The sequence below is a fragment of the Oryza glaberrima genome, chromosome 3, assembly GCF_000147395.1.
Source record: "Oryza glaberrima chromosome 3, OglaRS2, whole genome shotgun sequence".
Lineage (NCBI taxonomy): Eukaryota > Viridiplantae > Streptophyta > Magnoliopsida > Poales > Poaceae > Oryza > Oryza glaberrima.
The window spans coordinates 17642481-17651607 of record NC_068328.1 but is presented as its reverse complement, the minus strand read 5'-3'; the positions used below and the strand labels follow the sequence as shown (position 1 = coordinate 17651607).

General features: G+C 39.2%; 1 non-coding gene across 1 annotated transcript; it reads left to right on the top strand.

The window, feature by feature from the left end:
* Positions 1-7649: 7649 nt before the first annotated feature.
* LOC127769087 (small nucleolar RNA Z247) lies at positions 7650-7788 on the top strand. Its single transcript, XR_008016657.1, has one exon. It is a non-coding gene; the product is annotated as a small nucleolar RNA Z247 (small nucleolar RNA).
* Positions 7789-9127: the final 1339 nt, after the last annotated feature.

The window sequence follows — 9127 nt, the reverse complement described above, 5'->3', positions numbered from 1 at the left end:
ATTCAAATTTTTTTTATATAGTATTTTTATACATCTAAAGTTTATATACCTAAAGTTTTTAGACCCAAAGTTTATTAGTCAAAAGTTTACATACCCGATTCATATTTGAATTTGAATTATATTGGATTCAGATTTGACTTTGAATTCAAATATTTTCTATATTTAGTATTTTTTATGCATATAAAGTTTATACACCTAAAGTTTATAAGTCAAAAGTTTACATAGCCGATTCAAATTCGAATTTAAATTCAAATTTGAATTTGAATTCAAATATTTTCTATATATAGTATTTCTATACATCTAAAGTTTATACACCTAAAGTTTATAAGTCAAAAGTTTACATACCCGATTCAAATTTGAATTTGAATTCAAACTTTTTTTATATAGTATTTTTATACATCTAAAGTTTATATACCTAAAGTTTTTAGACCCAAAGTTTATTAGTCAAAAGTTTACATACCTGATTCATATTTGAATTTGAATTATATTGGATTCAGATTTGAATTTGAATTCAAATATTTTCTATATTTAGTATTTTTTATGCATATAAAGTTTATACACCTAAAGTTTATAAGTCAAAAGTTTACATAGCCGATTCAAATTCGAATTTAAATTCAAATTTGAATTTGAATTCAAATATTTTCTATATATAGTATTTCTATACATCTAAAGTTTATACACCTAAAGTTTGTAAGTCAAAAGTTTACATACCCGATTCAAATTTGAATTTGAATTCAAATTTTTTTTATATAGTATTTTTATACATAAATTTTTCTAACTTTTTGTTTTTTAAAAAAAATTGTGTGGTGTACTGTAGTAGGAAGAGAAGAAGGGAAGGAGGAAGAGGGGAGAGGAGGGAGGAGTGTATGGAGTATAGGGGAGGGGGGCTGATCGCTTGGCGATCGATCGCCCATTAGGCCCCCTCCCAACCCCTCCACCTGGTTTCCTTTTTTGGCACCGTATTACTTTCCTATTTTAGTAAATTTATACACCTAAAGTTTACACATTTAAAGTTTAGAGACCAAAAGTTTATAAGTCAAAAGTTTTTATATCCAATTCAAATTTGAATTTGAATTCAAATATTTTTTTTATATATAGTATTTCTATACATCTAAAGTTTATAGACCTAAAGTTTATAAGTCAAAAGTTTATATACCCGTTTCAAATTTGAATTTGAATTCAAATATCCGATTGAAATTTAAATTTGAATTCAAATATTTTTCATATATAGTATTTCTATACATCTAAAGTTTATAGACCTAAAGTTTATATACCCGACTCAAATTTGAATTTGAATTATATCTGATTCAAATTTGAATTTGAATTCAAATATTTTCTATATATAGTATTTATATACATCTAAAGTTTATACACCTAAAGTTTATACACCTAAAGTTTATAAGTCAAAAGTTTACATACCCGATTCAAATTTGAATTTGAATTCAAATTTTTTATTTATAGTATTTCTATACATAAATTTTTCTAACTTTTTATTTTTCAAAAAAAATTTTGTGGTCTACTATAGTAGAAAGAGGAGGAGAGGAGGAAGGGGAGAAGAAGGAGGAGTATAGGGGGAGGTGGGGGGGCGGATCCGATCGCTGGGCGATCGCCCTGGCGATCAATCGCCCATTAGCCCCGCCCTCCTTGGCCAGCTCTCGCGGTTGACTTGGCGGCATCGCTACCAATTCATCACACCTCTTCCCCGCAACTCACTGACGGGTCAGTGCCGCCCTAGGCTTCCTTCTAAATGGGCCATTATTACCAATGTTCATGAGACGTCAAGTAATCGGGGATGTAAACTAAAACTCATCAGAGGACGGATTAGAAGCTGAGGTACAAAGATTTTGCCGTCAATTTTCAGTCAAATGTGGTTGAGCCGATGCATTGATTACTCAGGTTTGATGTTGTCTCAGCTGGTCAACATGCAGCACGACGAGCTGGAGGAGATGAGCACGGGAAGGAAAGAAATTAAGAACAATTAAGCTCCACTATGTGTCGATCTCTTTCTGTTTTTAGCAAATGGAAACATTTCGGTAAAGCGAGAGAGAGGTACTGAAGATTTATAACGAGCTGTGGGCGAGACAAGCCATGCATGATGATATACGAGGATGTGATGTGATCAGGCCTGCTAGCTGGTTTTGCTTGGATTCAAAGGTTGGGTGAACGGCCAGGAATCGTACTATATACCTACCAAAGGAGGCTGCTTGCCTTGCATGCTAAGATTGCTAGACGAGAAGAGAATGGAACTTCACTTAGGCATTTCGGGTCTTTCTTTCCGGCCGGCCACATAAATCCACTTTGGAGATTCTCTCCATCATTGCATTTCATTTGCAGGTGGATCGGCAGCCCGCAGCCACCACTACTAGTCCACTTGCTAATCAGCACTAGCATTAATATTAGCTTTGTACGTTTAGTTCTTTCCCTGATAGAGTATATTCTCCTGGCTGAAACGTGGAAATGGAAGCTCATCTCTCAACTTCGGCCGACTAAGAACGAGTTCAATAAGATAATTTAAAGCATGTTATAAGAGCTATTATATCAGATTTGTACTAAGTTGGAGAAAAGAGGAGACAAGAATTTAGTCATAACACGAACATCAACAAGCTGTGTGAGAGAACGAAGTGAGTCATTAGGGGTGAAAACGGAGCGGATTCAGACGGATAGTGGTCATACCATATCTTAAACCATATTTTCTTAAACGGATTCGGAGCGGGTGTGGATAGTGTACGGATACGGATGCAAAGCAGATTGTTTTGAATGTCGGAAATGGTGCGGAGTCGGTGCGGAATCGGTTCGGAAATGAATTAAATTTATCGGATGTTGCATGTGTACGCAATTAATACAACATCGAGTTAGCAATGCAAGTAACAGTAATAAAATAATCAATAAACGACTCATGGTAATAATTATGTGCTTAAGTCTTAAACAACATAAATACATGACGTCCATAATATAAAAATAAGCTACGCAAGTGTGACATGAGACGATAAAAGCCTCAGACTAAAATATCTAGGTTAATTGATGAATTAGGTCATTGGATGTACCAACTTATGATATATGCAATAGATAAAGTAGTTACATGTGTTGATAATTTCGGATTATCCGGCAAACGGCCTATTGAATAATCTGATAGAAATGTCGGATAATCCGCATCCACCGGATTTTAGAGATACCATATCCTCATCCGCATCCGCATTCGTATCCGCCGGATTTCTAAAAGCCTATACCATATCTTCGTTTCGGATGGATTCGGAGCGGATCAGATCGGATAATATCCGATCCATCTTCACCCCTATGAGTCATGATATTAATTATGTAACACTAGTGAAGAAACGATCTTTAATACTAGTTGGAAAGCCCCTTTAGTACCAGTTGTAGCAACAGTGATAAACAAATCAGGACTAAAGATCTCGATCTTTAGTACCGGTTGAAATAACCGGTACTAAAGATGTATACCAAGTCAAAAAAAAAGTGTGGGGTAAGGGATTCGAAGTCAAGATCTCTTACCTCAATCCTCACGCCTCACGCACGTTACCGTCCCACCTACCACACACATGTGAGATAGAGATGCTTTCTTTTTAAACTAACATTGGAGATATTTTTAACACCGACCGGTAAAATATCGATCTTTATTCCGGGTTGGTGTTACCAACCGGTACTAAAAATGAATTTTTAGTCCAGGTTGGTGTTACCAACCGGGACTAAAGATCCTCCAGCATTACTAAAGATGTATTTTTAATACCGATTGGTAACACCAACTGGGATTAAAAATGTTTCTAGGGACTTCGACTTATTTGTGATTTTAGGTACCATGACGAAAGATCAGTTCTCCAATACTGTAATATATATCTATAGCTAACCATCACCTGAGTGAACTATCAGGTAATGGCTATAGGCGGCCGCAATTCAACCGATAAATCCCCACGCCGCCTCCTCAGTCCCCTCGTCTCTTTCTTCTGGCATCTCACCGGCAACCAAAGTACGGACCCGCCTTTTCTTAGTTCTAGTTTTTAATAGGTCGTAGTTTCCTCTAGGGTTTGGTTTCCTAGCAGCATCAACGAGGTGGTGGCGGCGGTAGCGTGTAGGAATAAGGTCTATTCGGCCTCTTCCTACCTCTACGATGTCCGATCCGGCGGCGACAAAGTGCTAGATTTGTAGGTTATCTTCAGATCTTAGCAGTTGGTATATGTCAATTAGGAGAAGCAGTTGGCTGGCTGTTGATGTGGTGGCTTTGACCTTTTCTTTTGGTTTGTTTTGCGGCAAGGTCCAGTTTGTCTAATCCCCTGTTCTCGTGGTAAAGGATTGTAAGCCAACATCGCGAGTACCCATGTTAAATTTAGAATTTGAACTCGAGTGGACTGGTTTCACCCAAGAAACCCGAACCAGGTGGGCTTTCCTTTTGTACTAGCTATTATCTTCCTTGGTGAATATCACGTATGAGACACTCTTTGGGTGTCTTTGTTATATACTCTAAAAAATTATTGATTATAGATGCGATAATTTTTATAGTCGGCAAACTTGTTGAGTGCGCGCGCATGCCATGCATGCAGGCACAGCTTCGGCACGCAGCAATCGAATCCCGCGGGGATGCAGCGTTGGTGGTGGTGATGATGACGGGCGCTGGATCGTGCATGTGGGTATGCGGCTGCAAGGGAGGGATCGAGGACCGAGGAACGGGGTGGTCACCCCAGCCGCGTGCTCTCCTAAGAGCATGTACAAGCAGCTATTAGCCGCCGGCTATAATATATTTTAATAAGATAAAAAATGAGAGAGAAAAACAGCGAGCTACAGATTTATAGCCAGCTGCAGCACGGACTCCAAGACGCATTGTGTGTATGACAGGTGGGACCATATATTAATAGTATAGTAAGCAACTATTGTATAAATTGGCTATTAGATTAAATATAGATGAATTGAAGCTTACAGTAGGTTATACTATTGAACTTGCTCTAAAGCTTTTGCCTCCTATATATATTGGCTTTCTCCGGTCTGTATATATATACTCGATCATTCTCCTTTTCGTTTCCATCTTGGAGTAATCTCCACTGCTGCGGATTGCCTGCTTGATTGCTTTCTTTCTTTCTTTCTTTTCTTTTTTCTCAGGAATCCCTCGCTGGGACTGCGTGCGTGCGTGCATGGTGCGAGGCAGATAAGAATCCTACTGATGACCCAGCTCACCCACTCGCCTCAATCCGGCTGCTGCTGGCCTGCTTCGACGGCGCCAGTGCTATGTTAGGTGGAATTATTACAATCCATTAAGACCATATTCAGTTAATTAGAGGAGCGATTAATTGAAAGATATGTGTTTCATATCTATTATCACGTGAAATTATTCCCTCCAACCTTTTCTAAACCGAACAAGGCCTAAGTATATATTATTTTTGTCCTATAATAATTGTATATCTATCTAGAATTTAAATTTATCTCAAAATAATTACTCCACAATACAGTATTAATTATCACATCAATTGTTCCATTCAAAAATTTTCATATTCTACCATCAACCACCGTACCACTTTTACCTATACACCATTTAATGAGAGCCACCATCAGCGGCGAAGCTAGCTCCTGGGCAAGTTGGGCGACCGCCCAGTCTCCGCCGCTAGCATCTCCACTGTATATAGTCCTTGATGTCCGGAAAAATTAGTCAATTACTAGAAAACATTATTACTCGCTCGTGCTTCACGATATCTCTACCTCCGCCACTGATCATCACCGTAGTCTTTTTTTCTCAAATCTTAATATATGCTAAACAACATAGATTATAATTATTTTAGGACAAATGTACTTGTTATTAATTTATTGTTACAAAGTTTAATATGTACTAAGCCATACTGTCTGTAAACTGTAAAACAATATATCACTCCCATACTTAAACACATCCATTTATTATACTCTATTAAGGCTCAAGGGTTCAAAATTTATCCACAACTATATCGGATCCAATATATATATAGTAGTACTTCTCTCACCCAACTGCAACTGCAGCTTAACTTTTGTTTTGAGATTATGAAACTCATTCCAGCCTTAAGGAAGCTACAACAATTATTATTCCCTTCGACCTAAAATATAAGAATTAATAGCAAAAATCCAAAAAAAGAACAATCACTTAAGAATGATATTACTAGATTTTTTTATTAAACAAAACATCATTTATATGCTACCCCTTTTATTTAAAGCAACTTATTCTTATAAATATTATTGCTCAAAATTGCATTTGGAAGACCATGTCAAACTCTCAAACTCTTACATTTTATGATGGAGGGAGTACAGCTTAACATCTAACAAAAATTTTAGAGACAATTGCTTTATTTGACCATATTCTAAAGCTTAACTATAAATCGGACCTTATTTTTCAAGTTTACTCCACTGCTAGGGCTTCTTTTAGTAAAAAGAAAAAAATGTATTTACTATCGTGAACCGACCAAAATACCCCCTATTCCATGTAACCCTATGCCCAATCTTATCCGGTCGCCGACCCCGACCCAAGTCAGTTTGGCGGCACAGATAGGATAGCGCAAGGTTTTCATCATGGTGGAGGAAGCTACGACGCTAGAAAGGAGGGAGGGAGGCTAAATACCAACTTAATTACCTAAAATTGGGGGTACAAATATTATGGGATTCAAGGAACCACGTAATTAAAAATCCCAAATTTTGGAAATATAATTATCTCACAATGATGGTTAATAAAATAATTTGGAACTCACAAATAAAACCCTCTCTAATAAGTAAGCCGTCCCTTAAAGAGATTTTAGTCAAATTCAAATCCCCTTGTCAATACTAATTCAAGTCATCCACACAAATTCAAATAAATCTATATAAGTGAAAAGTGAAACCTAAAATGGTGCTTATTGATTCACGTAAGAAAAAAAAAGTTGGGCTGTTAGATAATGCAGTGTGCGTGTGTAAATCTTATCATGTAATCCGTTGGTTCGTGCGCTGAGGAGGAGTAGTTAGCTGTAGTTATCCTTTGGTTGTTGTATTCTTATCTAGATTACATCTTCTCCTTAGTAGCAACTGAACACAACAAACTTGTAATCTCCTAGCCGGTTGATGGCTCTATTTAACACGTACACGCGGCCCTCACGAGGGTGATAACGCTTTCACATTTTTTCACTCATTTCTACATGGTATCAGAGCAATAGGCTCTTAGATCGATCTGCCATGGCGAGCTCATCCTCGACCACAACCGCGAATCCGCTGATCGGCCTTCAGGTTCCTGAAAGGTTGAACAAGCAGAACCACGTGATCTGGCAAGCGCAAGTTCTCGCTACTCTTCGGGGTGCGCGGCTTGAGCGCTACATCACCGGCGAAGCTGCTCCGCCGATGGCTGAACTCGTCACCACCGACAAAGATGGGAAGACGACGACGGCAACAAATCCTACTTACGAGACCTGGTTGGCCACGGACCAGAGGTGCTTGGGTACCTTTTCTCCTCCTTATCAAAGGAGGTGATGACTCAAGTTGCTGCATCAAGAAATGCAGCGCAGGCCTGGAGGGCCATCGAGGATATGTTTTCCTCCCAGACGCGAGCGCGCGCCATCAACGTGCGCCTTGCTCTCACCACGACACAGAAAGGTACGTCTTCCATTGCGGAGTACTTTGGAAAGATGAAGAGCTTAGGAGATGAATTTGCTGCCTCTGGAAAACCATTGGACAATGATGATATGGTCGCCTACATAGTGAATGGGTTAGATGAAGATTACAATTCAGTTGTTTCTGCTCTTGTTACTAGGGTAGAACCAATTACTGTTTCTGAGTTGTATGCCCAGCTTTTGAACTTTGAAAGTAGATTGGAACTTCAACGCAAGGGCTCCTACTCATCCGTGAATGCGGTGAGCAAAGGGGCCCGTGGTGGCAGCTTCAACCATGGCCACGGTGGTGCAAATCGTGGCCGCGGAAAAGGACGCGGCAATGCGCCGCAAAACTCTGGAGGAGGCCGTGGCAACAAGCCGCGCTGTCAGCTGTGCTTCAAAGTCGGCCATGTTGTGGCAGACTGCTGGCACAGATACAAGGAGGACTTTGTCCCTGATGAAAAGTTTGTGGCAGCAGCAACAAACTCGTACGGTATGGACTCCAACTGGTATATTGATACCGGTGCTACAGATCACATCACAAGTGATTTAGACAAGCTCACCATCCGGGAGAAATACAAGGGCAACGATCAAGTTCACACTGCAAGTGGCGCAGGTATGGCTATTACTCAGTTGGTCAGTCCATTATTAAAACCCCTGCTCGAGATCTTTTACTTGAATAATGTCTTACATGTTCCTGAAACTACAAAAGATCTAATTTCTGCTCATAAACTTGCGCATGATTATCTAGCTTATGTTGAACTTCACTCAAAATTCTTTTCTGTAAAGGACCGAGCCACGAAGATGCCTCTTCTTAGAGGGCGCTGCCACCAAGGCCTTTATCCCGTTCCATCTTCCAAGTCTTCATCCAGAATAAAGCAAGTCTGTGGTGCTGTGAAACCTTCCTATGAGAGATGGCATAGTCGGCTTGGCCACCCGTCACCCGCAGTCGTTGCAAAGTCGTTGCTAGTAATAATCTTCCATGTTTAAGTCAGTCAAATAAAGAGTCTGTTTGTGATGCCTGTCAAAAGGCTAAGAGTCATCAATTACCTTATTCTGAGTCTATTCATAAGTCTGAGTATCCCTTGCAATTGGTGTTCTCTGATGTATGGGGTGCTGCCCCACAGTCTGCAGGGAGATACAAGTACTATGTTAGTTTTATTGATGATTTTAGCAAATTTACTTGGATTTATTTATTAGAGTTCAAGTCTGAAGTTTTTAGCAAATTTCTTGAGTTCCAGGCTCTTGTTGAACGCTTGTTTAATAGGAAGATTATTACTATGTAAACCGACTAGGGTGGCGAGTATCAAAAGCTCCACAAATTTTTTGCCCAAGCCGGCATCACACATCACATATCATGCCCTCACACACACCAACAAAATAGTTCAGCCGAACGAAAACATCGCCACATAGTGGAAGTAGGACTTGCCCTACTAGCCTTTGCAAGTATGCCATTAAAATTCTGGGATGAAGCATTTTTAGCAGCCACATATCTCATAAATCGCATACCTAGTAGAGTTATCAACTTTGCTACACCTCTAGAAAAGTTGTTC